Source organism: Anomaloglossus baeobatrachus, chromosome 3, assembly GCF_048569485.1.
Source record: "Anomaloglossus baeobatrachus isolate aAnoBae1 chromosome 3, aAnoBae1.hap1, whole genome shotgun sequence".
Classification (NCBI taxonomy): Eukaryota; Metazoa; Chordata; class Amphibia; order Anura; family Aromobatidae; genus Anomaloglossus; species Anomaloglossus baeobatrachus.
In genome coordinates, this window is record NC_134355.1 from 477,281,311 (window position 1) to 477,304,582 (window position 23,272).

Consider the following 23,272-nt stretch of genomic DNA (forward strand, 5'->3'; position numbering starts at 1 on the left):
TCTTTTTTGTGCAGAAGAAGGAAGGGGATCTGCGCCCCTGTATCGATTACAGGGGATTAAATGCAATCACAATCAAGAACAAATACCCTTTGCCCCTCATTACTGAGCTATTTGATCGATTCCGCGGGGCAAAGGTCTTCACAAAGCTGGATCTACGCGGGGCGTATAATCTAGTGCGAGTCCGAGAGGGCGATGAGTGGAAGACCGCCTTTAACACCAGGGACGGTCACTACGAGTATCTAGTAATGCCCTTCAGACTCTGCAATGCCCCCGCCGTATTTCAAGACTTTGTGAATGACATTTTCCGGGATTTGTATCTTTCCGTGGTTGCATACCTGGATGACATTCTTATCTTCTCCCCCGATCTTACCACCCATCGGAGGGATGTCATCCGAGTACTTAAGAGGCTCCGCACCCATTCGCTATATGCTAAGCTGGAAAAGTGCGTTTTTGAACAGGAATCCTTGCCGTTCCTGGGGTACATAGTGTCCAGTCAGGGGTTAGCAATGGATCCGGGGAAGTTGGAGACAGTGATGAACTGGCCTGAGCCCCGCTCGCTGAAGGCGATCCAGCGATTCTTGGGGTTTATCAATTATTATCGCCAGTTCATTCCCAACTTCTCGACGGTGGCAGCACCCATCATTGCCCTTACCCGCAAGGGCGCTAATCCCAAAGCATGGACACGGGAAACGGTAGAGGCATTTCACACTCTCAAAACTCACTTCTCCAGAGCTCCCATCCTTCATCGTCCAGACATCTCCAAACCCTTCCTACTGGAGGTAGACGCCTCTTCGGTCGGTGCAGGTGCAGTCCTGTACCAGAAAAACGAACGAGGAAGGAAACATCCGTGTTTCTTTTTCTCAAAGACCTTTTCTCCGGCCGAGAGGAACTACTCCATAGGGGATAGGGAGTTACTGGCGATGAAACTAGCATTCCAGGAATGGCGGCATCTCCTGGAGGGTGCGAAGCATCCATTTGAGGTTTTTTCTGACCACAAAAACCTCACATACCTCCAGACAGCATAACGCCTGAACCCAAGGCAGGCCCGTTGGTCTTTATTCTTCTCCCGGTTCCGCTTTATTATCCGCCACCTGGCCGGTGAGAAGAACGTACGGGCGGATGCCTTGTCACGTTGTATGGTTGTGTTGGAGGAGGACGAGGAGGAGCCTCGTCTTATACTACCCCCGGACAGCTTGAGGATGGTCACTCCCACTTCTTTGGACCAGGTGCCACCTGGCAAAACCCTCGTTCCCCCTGAACTACGGAACGAGGTGCTATCGTGGGCCCATGCCTCCAAGGTCGGGGGTCACTTCGGGGTCAAAAGGACCAGAGACCTGGTGACCAGGCATTATTGGTGGCCGAGACTACCCCAGGACATACGGTCATATGTGGGAGCCTGTATGTCGTGTGCTCGGAATAAGCCGTCCCGGCAGAGACCGGCAGGTCTTCTTCACCCACTGCCAGTGCCGGATCGTCCCTGGGAAGTGGTAGGGATGGACTTCCTGGGAGATCTTCCCAAGTCAGCAGGGCACAGGGTCGTATGGGTCATCACGGACCACTTCTCTAAAATGGTCCACTTGGTGCCTCTCCCACGACTCCCGACGTCACGTGCTCTCGCCACCTTGTTCATTCGGCATGTATTTAGGTTGCATGGCATGCCTGACAAGGTGGTGAGCGACCGGGGTCCCCAGTTCGCGTCTCGCTTCTGGAGAGAGCTCTGTAAGCTCCTGCAGATAGAGCTGAACATCTCCTCCGCATACCATCCCGAGACCAATGGACTAGTGGAGAGGACTAATCAGACCTTGGTAACTTACCTCCGCCATTTTATATCCACGCACCACGACAACTGGGCTAACCTCCTTCCTTGGGCCGAATTTGCCATTAACAATTCGGTCCATGAATCCTCTGGCCAGACTCCGTTCCTACTCAATAACGGACAACATCCCAGAATCCCGGTTCCGATGCCCATTACGTCACCCGATACTAGAGTGGAGGATTGGGCGACCAAGGCCCGGGAGATCTGGGATGACACCCAAGAGGCTCTTAAAAGGGCTAAAGACCGGATGGTGACAACAGCTGATGTTCGCCGCCGCCCTGCACCATCCTTCGCCCCTGGTGACCTAGTATGGCTGTCCTCTAAGAATGTTAACCTACGGGTACAGGCAGCCAAATTCGCCCCTAGGTATCTGGGTCCATTTAAAGTACTACAGCAGGTAAACCCAGTGGCATATCGACTCCAGCTCCCTCCACGCTGGGCTATAGCCAACACCTTTCACGTGTCCCTCCTGAAACCCGTACGACTTAATAAATTCTCGGGATCCCTGCCGGCTCAAACCGACTCCCCGTCCGACGACCCTGAGGTGGCAAAACTTGTGGAGACAAAAGTCATACAGGGCAAGAGGTACTACCTCGTGGAGTGGGCCGGCCGTGGTCCGGAGCATAGATCCTGGGAGTTGGAGGATCATATCCGCGCCCCGGGTTTGATAGCAGCCTTTGAGCACGGACAGGGGGGGGGGCCTAGACGGGGGGGGTAATGTTACATCTCGTGGCTCTCCTGAGGCAAGGACTGAGGCAGTCTCCCATTCCTTGCCTGCCACGAGCATTCCTGCTCTGCAGCGCCGAAGGTCTGCCAGACTGCGCAGTGTGCAGGAGATGCCTTCTCAGAGAGGCAGCAGAAGGGTGACACCTAGTGGTTCTCCTGTTACAAGGAGTGAAGCGGTCTCCCATTCCTGGCCTGCCGCAGACTCTCCTGCTCAGCGGCCCCGAAGGTCTGCAAGGCTGCGCAATGTGCAGAGGTTTACTGCTCAGGGAAGCAGTGAGATTCCCGTTATCTCTGCACATTGTGAGACCGAGGATCCCGCCTCTATTTCCCAGAGGCAGGAGGGTGAGCATGTGCAATGCGTGGTGGGTCCTGATTCGCTCACTGACGTCACACGGCTTGATGACAAGGCTGGTGACGTGGTGAATCCTGACTGGCCAGGCTGGGACGTCGTGGACCCTGATTGGGTCAAGTCCGTCATCTCCGCCTCGCGCCCGCCCTCGGGTGGAGCTGCACCTCCTTAAAAGCTCCCCCTGCCATCATGGCGGCGCGCGACCGTCCTTCTATGTTTGGATGTCTGGCAGCGTGCTGCCACGCCACTGCTCAGGCATTACTGTCTCTTGTGGGCTTGGCCCTTGCTGCTCCGGCAGTACCTCGTTTGCAGGCCGTGTTCCTGCCTTGCTGCTCCGGCAGTACCCCCGTCAACAGGCCGTGTTCCTGTCCCAGGTGAGCTCCTGAAGTCTCCATTGGACTCACCTGGTTATTGAAAGCACACGTGCGTGGGCACCTCTGTGCTACCCTCGTGCCATATTCTCGTGACTTCCACTGGCACACGTGCGTGGGCACCTCTGTGCTTCCCCATGCAACAGGTACACCGAGCCGTGAGATCTGTGCCATACAACCCTCACGGGTTAGGGCAGATCGGTGTACATAGATCGTCTGTGACATTCCAGACGATCGCTAGCAGCAACCCGCTCACTCTTCACCCACCATAGCGGCGGTCCCTTACACCGCACAGTGGACCTTGACCGGCGGAAGCAGTCCATTTCCCATCTTGGCACGCTTCCCCGGGTCCCCCTCGTAACAGCCAACGTTATACATGGTGATCATGTGACTGGGGACTGAAAAAACTGACCCGGATCGTAATCTCCAGTGTCTCAACTACCCCGGTAGCTGAAATCCCGGATATTTTCCGATGCTGGGGAGCGCTATACTCTTTTTCCTTAGTGCCGTTAAAAAGCAGCGCTAAGGAACAAGTACCCTTAACTACCGCCAATAAAAGGCGTATCGGTGGTCGTTAAGGAGTTAATGGCATACAATTTTAAATTTGAATTGCTTTTTCAAAATTAAAAAATCTATATGTCGAAGCATTCCAATTATTACCACATAAAGTGTCATGTCGGATTTGAAAAATCTTGTCTTGTCAGCAACGTGAAGACCGGCAACGAAGGGGAGATGTTAAGGAAAAGTGAGAATTTTTATTAAATAACATCAAATTTGCTTGAGGTGTTAAGCTTAGTCAGTCTTTTTAAAAAATCAAATAAAAAAAAAACTATGAAAACAAACAGTGTATACGCTATGTGGGAACATGGCCTAATACATTTAATGCTGGAGTAACACATACAATTTTTGATGCAGTTTGAGGTGCTATGTTTTGTGAAGATTTTTTTGTGTAGCTAAAGCCAGCTTGGGAAAGTATAGATTAATTCTTTTTAATCCACTACTGGCTTCCTGCAGTGTATTCGCTATGTCGAATCATAAGTATTTGAGAGGGATAATATGAACTTTTCAAGAAATTAGGTCAGCTTTTACAGTCAAGTTTGCTTTTTCAGTTTTCCAATGAGCATATATTATAAAAAACAAGTTAAGTTCTTGGATATTTGTGATCTAAGTCATAGAGGTATTGTGTAAAAATCAGAATATACATTTATGTCTCCGTTCCTTAAAATCAGCTGTAGTGCTGCCACTGACAAGCTTTAAGTAGTCCTGCATCATATCTCCCTCCCTGCCTTTTAAACCCCACAGCGTAGGTAGATAATCTGCTTTTATTCTCTTCTATTAGCCGAATGTATTAGACGGATCTGTCAATAGTTACCATAACAACCACTTTCCTTGCTGGTAAATAAATACATCCAAATCACCCCGAGCTGATGAGCAATAGAAAGAAAGAAGAACAAGCAACTCACATAACAGAAATATGATTTCTTATATATTAAAGATGAAAGAAACAAGCTCTTATTATCTTGCTTGGAATTCTATCAGGTACCTTGTAGAATATCGATTCAAAGATGATATGGTGCCAACTTCCCGTGTCACATTTCAGAGCACAAGCCACTTTGGATCATAGCTCCTTGAAGAGATCCCTCCAGAATACGTAAAAAAATGAAAAGCGGAATGATATGATCATTCAGCTTAGAATAAGATCATTCAGCTTAGAATAAAATCATTTGTACATTTACACATATACAGTAACAAACAAAAGGGTAACAATGTTTTGAACTTTTGATATTTAGGCTCCATATCTCACTATCTACCAGAGCTTTGAGCAAGAGACTACCTTCATTTTATGGATAATCATTTTGGCTATCACATACATAAAATTGACTTGCAACTATTCAGCATATGATTAGTTTTGCAGATTATTGCCATGTCACTGCATTGTTATTGTTTTGCTTCTTAAAAACTACATTTTAAATTTATTTATTAGGTTAGTATTTTGTAAATCCACCTTTGGTTTTCAACACTGCCTGAATCGTTCTGAGCATTCTCTTGATCAGAATCAAGCATATCTTGACTGAAATATGAACCCAGGTCTCTTCTACAGTATATGTTCCCAGTGTTTGTGCATACTGGGCAACTCACTTGAGTATGTATACAGATTTTTCATTAACTAGCCCTCGCTCCTGCAGTACTGGTCACAGAAACGATTATTTCCTACACATGCCAAAAGCTAAGAGCTTGAACTTCACCATTTTCCAATCTGTTGGCCACAGAAATGCTGCCTTTCCGCCTGGTGGATACAGAGGGTTTCTGAAAGCTAATGGCCATTACAATCCCTCAGTATCAGTTGCCCAGTCACCATTAATCCTCTAATAAAGTAGTGCCTGCGCTACACCATCATTTCACAGACAAGATTACCTTTTCCTTGAAGAACTCTGTGTCTCCCAGGGTGCATTTCACCACTGACATCTGGAAAAGCAAGCATGGCCAGGGGTGTTACATCTCACTGACTAGGCATTGAGTTACTCTGGTGGCTGCAGGAGCAGGCAAGGAAGAGGCAGCTTTCCACGTCTTGAAATTCCAAAGGCTTGCAGGACAAACCTATGGATCTACCACTTTCTCCACTGATTCCACTCTTCCACCTCCTTTAGGGCCTCCACCAGCATACCAACAGAGCAGAGAGAATCCTCCCAAACCCGTAAACTCAACCAGTGCTCAACTCAATCAGGTAGTGCTGAAATTATTATGCATTACAGAACACAGTCACAGAGCTGCAGAGTTGTGGACCACTTTCCAGGCAGAATTGGATCAATGACTGTCTCCATTGAACCTGGAGCCAGGAAAAACCATATGCAATAATGGTGCAAACCTGGTGGTGGCCCCACACCTGGGCGACATCACACATGTGTCTTGCATGGCTCACATCCTCAACCTGGTTGTACAAAAATTTCTAGGCCACTATCCTGGCTTGAATACGCTGCTGCAGAAGGCACAGACGCCGTGTGCTAACCATTCGCACCCCACAGCTAATTGACCTGCTGTTATGGGGGGACCGGCAGATTAGGACCAGGGGCATATATCCCAATCACCAGTCGGGGCCCACCGTGCTCCAGATGGCAATGGAGCTGCTGGCACCCTGTGGGTTAGGCGGAGACTATAGAGCTGATGACTCAGAAATAACCTAGGAGACCTGGGAACCGGTCACGTGTGTAGAAACACGTCAAACCGGACGACAACCCAGTTAGCGTTTCGGTGGAGCGGGCGCTACTCCGACCACGTGTGTAGGGAACACGTCAGGCCGGATGGTAACCAGTTAGCGTTGACCGAGAAGACCGCTGCGACAGCGCCCTGTCGGCCACATGTGTAAGACACGTCAGGCCGAGCGGTCCTTCGATTAGCGTTTCTGGTCACCACTCGACTGGCCACGTGTGTGAAGGACACGTCAGACCACATAGTCACACCAGTAGCATTTGACTGGGAAGCCGAGGAGAGAAATAGGGTTCACACACCCAATCCAGGAACACCCTGTTAACTCCATAGGGGTTCTGGAATACGCTGTCCGTGCACGTAGAGGGAACAACTGGACAGGTGACGCAGCAGGTATGCTATCCATGTGCGTAGAGAACACAACCGGACAAGTAACTCAACAGGTATGCTGTCCGTGTGCGTAGGAGGCACAAACGGACAGGTGACACAGCAGCCGCAGTCCAGTTAACACCACTGGACTGCTATAGCACAACTGGAATGGCAGCAAGGAAGCACGGCGCCTGACCCTGATGTGCCGAGCCACAAATCTTGGCGTGACAGGCACCGTTCGCCTAGCCCTACCTATTGCTTCCAACAAAGCTAATGCCACCATAAACTCTAAATGAAGACTGCACACCTCCATGTTGTCTCCAGCCCCTTTTATAACCTGGGTCCACCCCAAACCTAGGGTGGAACCACCAAGGTCCAATAGCAGAGTGCCATGTCAGCAGCGACATCACCAGTGGCCTATCCGGAACTGCCACGTCATTGATGACCTCATGGCAGCCACGCCCCAAACACTTCACCAGTCATCGTCTGACGACCAATGGTGAGGTGCCAGATCATAGGGGCGGGCCTCTGCGAGCTAGTCCGGAGTGGCCACATCATCAGGACACCTGACACCCTCTGCCCTATCAGGGCCTGCCACCTCATGGACATGCTCAGTGAGGTCCTTACCGGACCTAGCCTCTGATGCACTAAGTGCCTGAGCATGCTCAGTAGCCTGAACAACAGACTCAGAAATCAGACTATCTGCCTGAGCATGCTCAGTAGGAACATCCCAGAACTTGGACACAGCACGAAGTCCAAGTACCTGTGCAAAGAGGCTGTTAGGATTAATTGTGGGAGCATGCTCAGTAGCCTGAACTGAGGACTTAGGCGGGCTTTGCACGTTGCGACATCGCAAGCCGATGCTGCGATGTCACACGCGATAGTCCCCGCCCCCGTCGCAGGTACGATATCGTGTGATAGCTGGCGTAGCGAAAATTATCGCTACGCCAGCTTCACACGCACTCACCTGCCCTGCGACCGTCGCTCTGGCCGGCGACCCGCCTCCTTCCTAAGGGGGCGGGTCGTGCAACATCATAGCGACGTCACATGGCAGGCGGCCAATAGCAGCGGAGGGGCGGAGATGAGCAGGATGTAAACATCCCGCCCACCTCCGTCCTTCCGCATATCCTACGGAAGCCGCAGTGACACCGGTAGGAGATGTTCATCGCTCCTGCGACTTCACACACAGCGATGTGTGCTGCCGCAGGAGCGAGGAACAACATCGGACCGTCGCGTCAGCGTAATTATAGATTACGCCGACGCTGCACCGATGATACCATTACGACGATTTTGCGCTCGTTAATCGTATCATCTAGGCTTTACACACTACGATGTCGCATGCGATGCCGGATGTGCGTCACTTTCAATTTGACCCCACCGACATTGCACCTGCGATGTCGTAGTGTGCAAAGCCGCTCTTAGTCTCAGAAATGACACAATCAGGCTGAGCATGCTCAGTAGGCAAAACCCCACCTTGGCTGGGGTAAATCGGCGCACGCATGTGCACTAGCCGCCTCTCCACACTTAGACGTGGTGGAAGAAGCAGCCAACTGGACGACCCAAGGCACGGCCAAGAACGGCAGCCGGCGCCTGGGCGCAACAGGAACCGCAGCAGGCTGCTTGCAGCTATGGTGGCACCGGTTCGTAACACCTGCATTGCTACAAAGGTCTTTTGACCTACCAGTTAACAGCTTAATATGCAATGTGGAATTCCACTTTGCACATGTTGCAGTGACTGTGGCAGCAGCAGCAAACTCTGGTGCCATTTGTCATGATGTATAGCCTTGGACACAGCAGTCCATATGTGGGGCAAATCATGATTGCGGAGTGGGCACAGATGAATGACCTCTGCACCCTCCTGCACAGTTACAAAATGGCTATAAAGGTGATTAGTGCTGATGATGCCATCATCAGCATCACTATTCCAGTCATTAGAGTACACATTGATTAGTCTGCAGGAGACGTTGGTGGTCCCTGACAAAGAATAGGATGAGGAAGGCATAGCATTTTCTGTAAGGGTTGGACAGTTGTCGCACATGCGAATGTCACAAGAGGGTGGAGTCCATCAATCAAGGAGGGTTCATGGTAACAGATAAAATGTTAGTGAAGGTGCAGGAGCCAAGGAACAAATGGAGGAAGAAGAGGAGATGGGCGCAGAAAACTCAGGAGATGAAGAAGATAGTGATCCCATTTCTGTGGTCAGTTGTTGGTGGGAGGGGATGGACAAGGCAATCTTGAGCATTACCCTGCCATCAACACAACATTGACCTAATGTAGGCCTCTGACACATAAGCACCTTCTTGCTGCACTATCTGCAACATAATGTCTGTATGGTTAGGATTAGAAATAGTGCTGACAATTGGGTTACACTCTGTTAGATCCATAGTACAAGAGCAAACTTAGCAAGATGCTTCCCTGTTACATCTCGTGGCTCTCCTGAGGCAAGGACTGAGGCAGTCTCCCATTCCTTGCCTGCCACGAGCACTCCTGCTCAGCAGCGCCGAAGGTCTGCCAGACTGCGCAGTGTGCAGGAGATACCTTCTCAGAGAGGCAGCAGAAGGGTGACACCTAGTGGTTCTCCTGTTACAAGGAGTGAAGCGGTCTCCCATTCCTGGCCTGCCGCAGACTCTCCTGCTCAGCGGCCCCGAAGGTCTGCGAGGCTGCGCAATGTGCAGAGGTTTACTGCTCAGGGAAGCAGTGAGATTCCCGTTATCTCTGCACATTGGGAGACCGAGGATCCCGCCTCTATTTCCCAGAGGCAGGAGGGTGAGCATGTGCAATGCGTGGTGGGTCCTGATTCGCTCACTGACGTCACACGGCTTGATGACAAGGCTGGTGACGTGGTGAATCCTGACTGGCCAGGCTGGGACGTCGTGGACCCTGATTGGGTCAAGTCCGTCATCTCCGCCTCGCGCCCGCCCTCGGGTGGAGCTGCACCTCCTTAAAAGCTCCCCCTGCCATCATGGCGGCGCGCGACCGTCCTTCTATGTTTGGATGTCTGGCAGCGTGCTGCCACGCCACTGCTCAGGCATTACTGTCTCTTGTGGGCTTGGCCCTTGCTGCTCCGGCAGTACCTCGTTTGCAGGCCGTGTTCCTGCCTTGCTGCTCCGGCAGTACCCCCGTCAACAGGCCATGTTCCTGTCCCAGGTGAGCTCCTCAAGTCTCCATTGGACTCACCTGGTTATTGAAAGCACACGTGCGTGGTCACCTCTGTGCTACCCTCGTGCCATATTCTTGTGACTTCCACTGGCACACGTGCGTGGGCACCTCTGTGCTTCCCCGTGCAACAGGTACACCGAGCCGTGAGATCTGTGCCATACAACCCTCACGGGTTAGGGCAGATCGGTGTACATAGATCGTCTGTGACATTCCAGACGATCGCTAGCAGCAACCCGCTCACTCTTCACCCACCATAGCGGCGGTCCCTTACACCGCACAGTGGACCTTGACCGGCGGAAGCAGTCCATTTCCCATCTTGGCACGCTTCCCCGGGTCCCCCTCGTAACACTTCCCCCCGGAATGGGATGCGCGGATGCTGGAGTATCAAAACAAACTTTTAGACCATCTTAACAGTAGTTTTCCACAAAACAGTAATGAGACACACAGTGTGCATCACAGTTCAAGAATTCCAACCACAGGAAAATTGGGTCATCATCACAGAAACATTAGAAGCAGCAGTTTAAGAGGCAGAACCAATTTCTGTGAGGTTTGGCACACATTTTTTATAACGTTGCATGCACCAGCAGCACAGAGTAGAAGTCTGACACATAGTGAATGACTTAAGACGATGGTGCAGGAGCATTTAGAGCACAATATTGATGTAATAAAGTGGAGATTGGACCTTTTTGCATTTTGGTCTTCAAAAATTTAAGAGTATCCTGAGCTCTCTAGTCCAACCTTGGAAATTTTGGCCTGCCCAGCAGCCAGGGTTCTCTCGAACATGTCTTCAGCGCTGCTGGTGGTGTATTGATGGATAAGCACATCCAGCTGTCCTTTGAAAGTGTAGACTGCCTAAATTTTATACAGATGAACAAGTCGTGATCAATGACTTTGCCACTCCAGTGCCAGACTGCACAGACTAGACGATGGTGTAGTGCCAGAGTTCTCGGAAAAGCAGCCCTATGCCTGTCTGTCATCTTACTTTCTCTGGTGAAGGTACAAATGCTGGTTCAGGCCTTGTTACAGGGCTGATCCCCCACATCCATGTTGCAGCATTCAACTATTTGTAGTCTGTGCTAATTGTTGCCACTTTTCCTGTTGTCTGACCTTAATTTTTGGAAATGGGGAGACTCCAAGTAGGGCCTCCAAATTGTGTTTTTCCTGTAGTGACAGGGGTCTGGGAACAACAGCCCTATGCCTTGCTGTTATCTTGCTGTCTCTGGTGAAGGTAGAAATACTGGTCAAGGCCATGTTACAGGTCCAGTCCCAGGCACCCATGTGGCAGCATTTGACTATTTGTAGTTTGTGTTAATTGTTGTCACTTGTTCTGTTGTCTGACCTTAATTTTTGCATGGACCATACCTGCTGCGCAAATACACTATGGAGAAATGGGGGGAGAGTCCTGCTGTCTACTGGAAATGTTTTTAAATATCAAAACTCCAAGATGAGTCTCCAAGCTGTGTCTTGTCTGGATTGGCATGGGTGTGGGTGCATCAGCCCCACACCTGGTTTTCATCCTCCTCAATATTTCTCATGTCAATAGTCTGGGAAGCTAAAGGCTTTGCTAAAACAGTGGTACTGCACTATAAAACGTTTTTTTTGCTGTTTTGGAAGCTTTTTGACCCCCAAAGGTGTTTTCTCTGTCTTAGGTTTAGGCTCCCTTTGAATCCAATGGGTTTGAAAACGTTTGACAAACCATTCAGTGAACAATAAGGAAGTTCACCAAAGATTGGCGAACCAAAGTTTGAAAGGTTTGCTCATCTCTACTCATCATCGCTCATACATATTCACTACTTCCCCTACCCACCTGCGGCTTCAGCATCTCTGATTGGTTGCAGTTAGACACCCCCTCACCCGGTGTAACAGCGTGTCTAACTGCTTTCAAATAAAGTAATATCTGGAACAAATAAAGGCGCAGATGGTGTCTTAGCTCAATGGAAGTAGAATAAAGAGCTCAGAAACACTCACCTTAGAAGATCACAACTACCGATAACGTATAGTATATCACCATGTATATCCCCAAGTTGGCTGCCGCAGACCCAACTGATTGGTAAAAACAGGATAGAGGAGAGGGTTAACCCACACTGCCAAGATTTTTATTCTTGAACGTGTTTGAGAGTCTAATTGACTCCTTCATCATTAATCAAAAACCATTGATGATTCAGGATTATCGACATGACCAACCTGGATGGCTGCTGTTTGTACACTTGGGGCAATAAAATGGGTCTCCCCAGCCTGAGATTTCCAGCTCATAGCTGTTGGGCTTTATCATTCCTGGATATCAAAATGGGGGGGGCGACCGCACGCCGGTTTTTAAAAATAGTTATTTAAATAATTTTTAAAAAAGCCATGTTCCTCTTATTTTGATACATAGCCAATATAATCACACAGCTGAGGGCTACAGCTTGTAGCCGTATGCTTTTTCTGTGCTGGGTATGATAATATGCCAATTTTTTTTAAATTATTTTTATACCAATCTACAGTGACCCGAAGACAGGGTCTGTGTCTGCAAGCAGTCTGAGTGGGGGCACTGTCTGACTGCAACCAATCACAGATGCTGAGACTGCTGGTGCATATGCGTGATGTTATACAGCAGCCCTGGAAGTAGAAGGAGTAGCCTGAAAGCAGTGTTGCAGTCATGACAGAGACTCGGTAAGTATATTGGGCTTCATTTATTCTTTTTTTTCTTTATTTTTCCTTTTTTTATTAAATGAGTTGCCAGATCCAGATCGTTACTTGGAGTTCCCTGGGATCTCCAGGCCCGGGCCCGGCACTTGGGTACTTCTGAACCTGTGAGGATCCGGACTTTTACAGTCAGGGTTTGTTCATCACTAGTACAAATACATTACAGATTGCTACATGTGTACAGGATGAGAACCAACAACAGCACCAGAATTCACCACCTAAATCACCTGCAATACAGAAATACATAATCAGAACCACCATCTGTAAAAGAAAACATTACCAGAACCACAATCAGTACAGAAACACTTCACCAGAAACACCATCAGTACATGAATGCATCACCAGAACCTTCAAAACTGTGCCTTCTTGTTATATTCCCTCTCATACATACTATTCCTTGTGTTCTGTTTCAATTATGAAAAGCTGGTGGAAAGACTATCCTGCACAGCATAGTTAAAGAAACATGAACTGTGCCCAAAAAAGGAATGATTTTTGATGACTTGTAACAACTCTGTGTTACAGCCAGTACCTGCTGCTACTGATTGTTCACATGTTAAATCCCGATGTAATGCTATGACAGCAGAGTTTAACACACACAGGCATGAGGGGCATGTCATTTTAAGCGGCGCACCTTGCACCTGTAATGTGATCGCGGGTAGCCAATGAGTTGCTATGACAGCAGGTGATTTTCTGAAAACCTCTGCCCTTGTCATAGCAGTGCTCCTTTGAAAACCTGCCTGTGGCTGAGCTACAAAGGAGACAGTAATTTTTACTATATAAAGAAATGCTATGGCATTGTTGTATATAGCAAAAGTGATCAGTCTGAGGTAATAGTCCAGTAAAGGAACTTTTAAAAATTAGTGAAAAGTAAAAAAGGTTTTAAAAAAATATAAAAAAACATAAGTTCAAGTTACACCCCTTTTGCCCCATTAAACATAGATAATAAAAAAATAATATACCTATATAGTATCGCCAAATCCAGAATAGTTTTATCTACCAAAATATAAAAATAATTAACATGCTCAGTAAACACTTTAAACCAAAAAATGTAAAGAACACCAAAATTAAAATTTTTGATGACTGCAATACCACAAAAAATGCTGTAACAAGCAATAAAAATAACATATCTATCACAACATGGTATCAATTAAAATATTGTCTCACCCAACAAAAAATAAGCCATCACATGACTCTCTTGATCGAAAAGTGAAAATGTTACGGGTCCTGGAAAATTGCGACACAAGACCCCACATATTTTTTACAAACTTCAGATTTTGTTTTCACCACTAAAATAACAAAAACTGGACATATCTGGTATCTCTGTAATCAAACTGATGAGCATAATCATATTTCAAGGTCATATTTTGCCACCAAACGTAAACTGTAAAAACAATTCCCCCCAAAAATATGAAAAATCTGTTTTTTTTCTCAATTTCTCCAGATTTGGAATTTGTTTCTGTTGTACAGTACACTATGTGGTAAAATGAATTGTGTCATTCAAAAGTACATCTCATTACACAAAATCAAGCCTTTTTTATTTGGCTCTGGGAAGAAGGGGAGCAAAAAACAAAAACGCAAAATTGCATGAAGTGGTTAATTAGGGTTGGAAACAACACTTATTGAGAAGGATTTACACTGATATCCTTAAAAGGATTGTCAAAATTTCATGATTGGTAATCAATATTAGATTGGTAGGAGTATCACACCTTTAAATTCAACTGATTAGCTTTATAAGCTCTATTGGTGGCCAGATAAGATTGAAAGAAGCTGCACTGAACACCTCAATTCAAAATGTAGTGGCCTCTGTCAAGTATTGTTGAACAGCACCTATTCTTTAGAACACATTGAAGATAGGAGCTGCACATTAAGAATAGGAGTGTAACGCCCATACTGGTGTTCTTGTGCTGTCCTGCTCCCCTCCCCAGTGGGGATGCCAGAACTCATGCCTTTCTAGTTGCCAAGTGTTGTCTGTTCTGTCCCTGGTCCATGCTGCTTTCTCCCAGGGCTTGCTCATACCACACAGGCCTCCCGAGAGTGCCCTTAGAGTGCACACATGGAGACGCCGTTTTGTAAAAAGCCAATATACCCTGATCCGAAAGTGCTTCTTAACATGGCTGAGAGGCAGCGTGATTGAAGGCACTGTGTCCTTAAGGGAGGTGCCAGGATAAAAAGTTCTATTTGCTGCTAGTTCTCAGGTCCCTTTTTGTTGCCACTGCTTTAACTGTGGTGAGTGCTGTTGCAGATTCCTGTCTGCGTTTCAGTGCATGTCAAGTACCCACACCAGTCACTTCCACGATATCCACTGCTTCTGCAACTATCCACACCGTTCATGGCAATGAGATCTGCTGCTGCTGCTTCTACAACCAGAGACTGTTTTGACTGTGGCACCAGCTGCCAAGTACCGTTGATCCCCTGGGGCTGCCTAGTGTTGGCTACACACCAGCATGTGTGTCTATCGCCACCTTCTGTGGCTTTAGTAAAGTTTCAGTAGTGGTTTTATTTCTCTTCTCCAGGCCAGTGATCAGTAACTTTGGTCCAGTGGATCCACTTACTCCTTACTCACCCCGCAAGCATTACATTAGCTGTTGTACAGTACCCGACAGTGTCAGCTACACATCAAATGGAGCTGCATAGTTAATCTCTGTTCAATGGGCTTACATTTGTCTGGCATAGGTCAACAATATTTTCTAATGGTATAATCAATTTACACTGTCATTTGACCTGAGATTTATTTGCATGTTTTATAATTGAGGATGAAAATTACATTTATCACTGTAAAAGTGAGCTCATATTAAGTATACTAGTAATAAAACAATTCAATATAAATATTGGGCACCAGGTCTTCTAGTGATTTAGTAAATACTCTCTGTCTTTTGTGTGCAATGCTGCTTAATGAATAATATGTTGACATGCAAAGGTTTATAAATTTAATGGGATGTGTAGAGGTTTTATCAATTAGCCACCTTAAAATCAAATAATGGCTTTAACCTGACATTAAAGGATACAATGGAACTGCAAACTTTCTTATAAAATGTATCATGTATTAAAAGGATCAGTTCTGGTATATCACTGTCACACATTTATCTATTTTATAACAATTATCAAAGTTTATTACATTTAAACAAAACTATTTATGCTAATAAGTGTTTTTATAGCAATTACAAGGACTTTTTCAACACCAGTGTACCATTAAAGTATCTAGACAGTCTCTGATTAGTTACATAAGTAAACACTGATTTATGCTCATCCACTGCTAGTAACAATGATTATATTCTATTTACACTATTTAAATAGAATCTGACAGCTTATATACGCTGCCCGATTCACGGGCATCATGTACAGTTGCATCTCAATAAATTAGAATATCATCAAAAAGATGATTTTTTTAATATATATATATATATATATATATATATATATATATAAAATGTAGAGTCATTACAAACAGAGTAATCTATTTCAAGTGTTTATTTCTGTTAATGTTGATGATCATGGCTTGCAGCCAAAGAAAACTCAAAAGTCATTATCTCAGAAAATTAGAATAATTACCAGAAAACACCTACAAAGGCTTCCTCAGCATTTAGAATAGTCCCTTAGTCTGGTTCAGTAGGCTACACAATCATGGGGAAGACTGCTGACTAGAGATGAGCGAACCGGTTGCGGTTCGGCTCGAGGTCGGTTCGCCGAACGGATAATTTGCATATTCCCAGTGCCTTCTGGGATAAGTGAAGAGTCACCGCGAGCTCAAGGAGAACCGGGTGTTGGCCGTTACAGCCGGAAGGAAGACTTCTGAAAGCCAGGGAAGGAGTCTTGCGAGGATAATTTGCATATTCCCAGTGCCTTCTGGGATAAGTGAAGAGTCACCGCGAGCTCAAGGAGAACCGGGTGTTGGCCGTTACAGCCGGAAGGAAGACTTCTGAAAGCCAGGGAAGGAGTCTTGCGAGGATAATTTGCATATTCCCAGTGCCTTCTGGGATAAGTGAAGAGTCACCGCGAGCTCAAGGAGAACCGGGTGTTGGCCGTTACAGCCGGAAGGAAGACTTCTGAAAGCCAGGGAAGGAGTCTTGCGAGGATAATTTGCATATTCCCAGTGCCTTCTGGGATAAGTGAAGAGTCACCGCGAGCTCAAGGAGAACCGGGTGTTGGCCGTTACAGCCGGAAGGAAGACTTCTGAAAGAATTTTAGCCTGTCTTCTTCATTGTGAGCGTGAGTGAGCAAAGTGTGAGCAAAAGTAAGTGTGAGTAGAATTGTTTGTATTTAGTTGTTTAATTACTTAACATTTGTTTAGTGCTATCCCCATTAGAAAATGTGCTCCACTATTGCTAATGCGATCCAGTGTACATCGTGTCTCATGTATGCAGTCCTTGAAAAGCCGTTCGAGGGTGCATACTGTTGTTCGAGATGTGCGCAAGTTGCACGTTTGGAAGCCCAGATACTGGATCTAAATGAGCAGCTGGCAACTCTGAAATGCATTAGCAATATGGAAAGGAGTCTGCTGCTCACTGAGCAGCAGCTTGCTGGGTCAGATGTGGGGGAGGATCGTAGTAGGGAGCGGCAGGACGGTGAGGTAGGTAGCTGGGTGACAGTTAGAAAGGGGGGTAAAGGGAAAAGTGCTAGGAAGGCTAGTCCTGAACTGACACACCCCAATAGGTTTGCAAACTTGGCAGATGAGGGGGATGTCATTACAGGCGTAGCATTGCTGCAGCAAGGCATGACCTCTGAATGCCAGAGGAGTGTCTGCTCCAGTAAGGGGGGGAATAGGAGTGCAGGGCAGGCAAGACAGGTACTGGTAGTGGGGGACTCAATTATTAGGGGGACAGATAGGGCAATCTGTCACAAAGACAGGGATCGCCGAACAGTGTGTTGTCTTCCTGGCGCTCGAGTTCGGCACATCGCTGATCGGGTTGACAGATTACTGGAAGGGGCTGGGGAGGACCCAGCGGTCATTGTACACATTGGCACAAATGACAAAGTTAGAGGTAAGTGGAAGGTCCTTAAAGATGATTTCAGGGAATTAGGTTGTAAGCTTAAAGCATGGACCTCAAAGGTGGTATTTTCGGAAATACTACCTGTGCCACGAGCCACACCAGAGAGGCAAAGAGAAATCAGGGAGGTTAACAGGTGGCTCACGAATTGGTGTAGGAAAGAGGGTTTTGGGTTCCTGGAGAATTGGGCCGACTTTTCAGTTGGCTACAGATTCTATGCTAGGGATGGGCTGCATCTTAATGGGGAGGGTGCAGCTCTGCTGGGGCAGAAAATGGCTAGAAGGTTGGAGGAGTGTTTAAACTAGGAATGGGGGGCGAGGGTATTCACTTTATAGAAGGGGAATGTAGTGCAGATAGTGACCAGGGCACAAGTAATGAAATTGGGGGTGGTACGGGGGGAAGGGTTAGGACAGTTAATACAGTAAGCAGGAATACAGGTACAGAGTCATACGTAACGTGCATGTACACTAATGCCCGAAGCCTCACAAATAAGGTGGAGGAATTAGAATTAATATTGTTGGAAGAAAATTATGATATAGTGGGGATATCAGAGACATGGCTGGATGAGAGCTATGACTGGGCTGTTAATTTACAGGGTTATAGCCTATTCAGGAATGACCGTACAAATAAGCGAGGGGGAGGTGTGTGTCTATATGTAAAATCATCCTTAAAACCCATCCTGCGTGACAACATATGTGAGGGTACTGAGAATGTAGAGTCCCTATGGGTGGAGATAAGGGGGGGAGAATGAATAATAAAATACTGATAGGGGTGTGTTATAAGACGCCGAATATTATGGAAGAGGTAGAGAATCTCCTCATAAAGCAAATTGATAAAGCAACAAGTCTCGGAGAGGTAATTATTATGGGGGACTTTAACTATCCTGATATAAATTGGGGAACAGAAACTTGCAGTTCCAGCAAAGGAAATAGATTTTTGATAACAATGAAAGATAATTACCTTTCACAAATGGTACAGGACCCCACAAGAGGGGGAGCACTACTAGACCTTGTACTAACCAATAGGCCAGACCGCATATCAAATATACAAGTTGGGGGTTACTTGGGGAATAGTGATCACAAAATAATAAGTTTTCATGTATTCTTTAGTAGGATGTATAGTAGAGGGGCTACAAGGACACTAAACTTCAGGAAAGCAAATTTTAAACGGTTGAGAGATGATCTTAGTGCAATAAACTGGGATGATGTACTAAGTAATAAAAGTACACAAAGCAAATGGGAGACTTTTATGAGCATCCTGAATAGGGCTTGTGCAGAAAATATACCCTATGGGAATAAACATGCTAGAAATAGGAGGAAACCCCTATGGCTAAATAGAGCTGTAAGGGAAGCAATAAAAGAAAAACAGAAAGCCTTAAAAGAATTAAAGAGGGTAGGTAGTGAGGAGGCATTATATAATTATAGAAAATTAAATAAAATATGTAAAAAGCAAATTAAGTTAGCTAAGTTTGAGACAGAGAGACTCATTGCGAGAGAAAGTAAAAATAATCCTAAAATATTCTTTAACTACATAAACAGTAAAAAACTGAAAAGCGATAGTATTGGCCCCCTTAAAAATAGTCTTGGTGAAATGGTGGAAAGGGATGAGGGTAAAGCCAACCTGCTGAATGACTTTTTTTCTACGGTTTTTATACAAGAAAATGCCATGGCAGATGACATGACCAGTGATACTTATGGTATCACTGGTCATGTCATCTGCCATGGCATTTTCACCCTTGAATATTACCTGCTTAACCCAGCAGGAAGTACGCCGCCGCCTCGAAATCACTAAGGTTGACAAATCTCCGGGCCCGGATGGCATACACCCCAGAGTACTACAGGAATTGAGTTCTGTGATAGATAGACCATTATTTTTAATCTTCTCAGATTCCTTAATAACAGGGTCGGTACCGCAGGACTGGCGCATAGCAAATGTGGTGCCAATATTCAAAAAGGGGACAAAAACTGAGCCGGGAAATTATAGGCCGGTAAGTTTAACCTCTACGGTTGGTAAAATCCTTGAGGGTTTCTTGAGAGATGCTATACTGGAGTATCTCAAGAAAAATAACCTTATGACAGAGTATCAACATGGGTTTATGAGGGATCGATCCTGTCAAACTAATTTGATCAGCTTCTATGAAGAGGTAAGTTCAAGCCTGGACCAGGGAAATGCAGTGGATGTTGTGTATATGGACTTTTCAAAAGCTTTTGATACGGTGCCACACAAAAGGTTGGTACATAAAATGAGAATAATGGGGATAGGGGAAAATATGTGTAACTGGGTTAAAAACTGGCTCAGTGATAGGAAACAAAGGGTGGTTATACTTCACTTTAGTGGACAGTGTCAGGCAGCTGCTGCCAGGGCTAATAAAATAATGGGATGTATTAAAAGAGGTATAAGTGTTCATGAAAAAAATATAGTTCTACCTCTGTACAAGTCACTAGTGCGACCGCACTTAGAATACTGTGTACAATTCTGGTCACCGATATATAAGAAGGACATAGCTGAACTGGAGAGGGTGCAGAGAAGAGCGACCAAGATTATTAGAGGAATGGGTGGGCTGCAGTACCAAGACAGGTTATTAAACTTGGGGTTATTTAGTTTGGAAAAACGAAGGCTTAGGGGGGATCTAATCACAATGTATAAATATATGAGGGGACAGTACAGAGACCTTTCCAAAGATCTTTTTACACCTAGGCCTGCGACTAGAACACGGGGGCATCCGCTACGTCTTGAGGAAAGAAGGTTTAATCATAATCACAGACGAGGATTCTTTACTGTACGAGCAGTGAGACTATGGAACTCTCTGCCGCATGATGTTGTAATGAGTGATTCACTACTAACATTTAAGCAGAGCATGGATGCCTTTCTTGAAAAATTTAATATTACCAGTTATGTATATTAGATTTTATGACAGGGTGTTGATCCAGGGAACTAGTCTGATTGCCGGATGTGGAGTCAGGAAGGAAATTTTTTCCCCATTGGAACTTGTTTGCCACATTGGAGGTTTTTTGCCTTCCTCTGGATCAACATGTTAAGCTACGGGTTGAACTAGATGGACTTAGAGTCTCCCTTCAACCTTAAAAACTATGATACTATGATACTATGATACTATGAGCTCCCGTTCGAGTTCGGTTCGTCAAACTTTCGACGAACCGAACTCGAACCAATAGGCTATAATGGGAGGCAGTCACAAACACATAAAAATGCATGATAAATGTACACAAACAGTTAATAAACATTGCCATAACACTTACCGGTCCCCGCGATCCCTCCTGCACTCTGTCTCTTGCCACTATTCCATCCGATGATCGCTGAATCCTCCCGGTGACCAGCACTGCCAGAAGTGATGCAGGAACTATCGTGACGTCAAAATAGCCATGTGACCAGTCACGTGGCTATTATCTCATTGGCTACAGACTGGTCACATGACTATGACGCGTCATGTAGGATCTGTCATTGCACTCTCCGGTACACGGTGCACATTTGTGTATCGCCGTGTACCGGCGACATGCTCTAGCACACGGTCGACTCCCCGTTCCGTTAGGGACCGGCTGACACAGCCGGTCATTAATGGAGATCACCGTTGCCATAGCAACTCAGTTAGAGGTGACGTCACCGATAATCGCGGCTCCGAGAGCACCGTTGCTATGGTAACGCGTCTGTCAGCGTTACCGCTGTTACCGCTGACAGCCAGGAGCACTGATCTCTCACGGAGTGAAGGCTGCATGCTGCTTCCCGATTGTAGTGAGGATTGTAGTGAGGATGAGGTGCCCCAGCTCATCAAGTGATGAGCTGGGGCACCTCATCCTCACTACAATCCTCACTACTACTACACTAGTGAGGATTGTAATGAGGATGAGGTGCCCCAGCTCATCAAGTGATGAGCTGGGGCACCTCATCCTCACTACAATCCTCACTACTACTACACTAGTGAGGATTGTAGTGAGGATGAGGTGCCCCAGCTCATCAAGTGATGAGCTGGGGCACCCCATCCTCACTACAATCCTCACTACAATCCTGAAGTGCAGTTTCTTCAAATTCATTTAAAGGCACTTGGAACGCTGAAATTTCTGCTTATAATTTAAGCCTCTATTAAAAACCTTTTTGCTTATGGATTGAAATAAACTCTCCAGGTATCTGAAAAATCATATTGCAGTGATAGTTTCAATTGGCATTAAATATCATATGCCTTGAAGCATCACTTAATATACTATACTAGATTTAATAATTGCTCTACTACCGGCCGGGGTACTGCAACCAGACACCTGGTATCTGTTTGCTGCACTATCAATTACTTATTCTTTATTTTTACTTTTATTTTTATTTCTACCATATGTGGTTTATTTTTCTTTCTTTTTCCTTGTTCTATTGTGTGAATTGTTTTGAAGAAATTTGTGTCTAAAACAAGGATAGCAATAAAAAGTATTAAATATTAATAAAAAAACCTCTTATCAGCGTTGGTTTATTGGGGATTTATTGGGCTGACAGGGGGTAATAAAGATGGAGTCTCTAATGTGTCTGTGTATTTATTTCTATTAAAGTATTTTTTCTCTGTGTGGTGTCTTTTTTTAACCCTTTATTGGAGATTCTTAATGGCCGGGTCAAACGTGCCTGACATTAAGAATCTCTGGCTTAATACTGGCTAGTAAAACAAAGCCAGTATTAACTCATGATTACCCAACAAGCCACCTGGCTCCAGGGCTGTTGGAAGAGTTGGATACAGCGCCAGATGATGGCGCTTCTATGAGAGCGCCATTTTCTGGGGCGGCTCCGGACTGAAATTCACAGCAGAGGCGCCCAGAAACTTCGGGCTAACCTGTGCCGCGGATTCCAATCCCCAGCTGCCTAGTTGTACCCGGCTGGACACAAAAATGGGGCGAAGCCCACGTCATTTGTTTTTTAATTATTTCATGAAATAAGTGAAATAATTAAAAAAAACGGGCTTCCCTATATTTTTGGTTCCCAGCCGGGTACAAATAGCAACTGGGGGTTGGAGGCAGCCCGTGGCTGCCTACTGTACCTGGCTAGCATACAAAAATATGGCGAAGCCCACGTCATTTTTTTGGTGGGCAAAAAACTTCTGCATACAGTCCTGGATGGAGTATGCTGAGCCTTGTAGTTCTGCAGCTGCTGTCTGCTCTTCTCCATACAGACAGACAGCAGCTGCAGAACTACAAGGCTCAGCATAATCCATCCAGGACTGTATGCAGCAGAAGTTTTTTGCCCCCTGAAAAAATTATGTGGGCTTCACCATATTTTTGTATGCTAGCCAGGTACAGCAGGCAGGTACGGCTGCCCCCAACCCCCAGTTGCCTATTTGTACCCGGCTGGGAACCAAAAATAAAGGGAAGCCCTTTTTTTATTATTTCATGAATTTCATGAAATAATTAGAAAACAAATGACGTAGGCTTCGCCCCATTTTTGTGTCCAGCCAGGTACAACTAGGCAGCGGGGGATTAGAATCCGCAGCACAGGTTGGCCTGAGCTTTCTGGGCCCCACTGCTGCGAATTGCAGTCTGCAGCCGCCTCAGAAAATGGCATTTTCATAGAAGTGCCATCTTCTGGCGCTGTATCCAACTCTTCCAGCACCTGCCTGCTATACCTG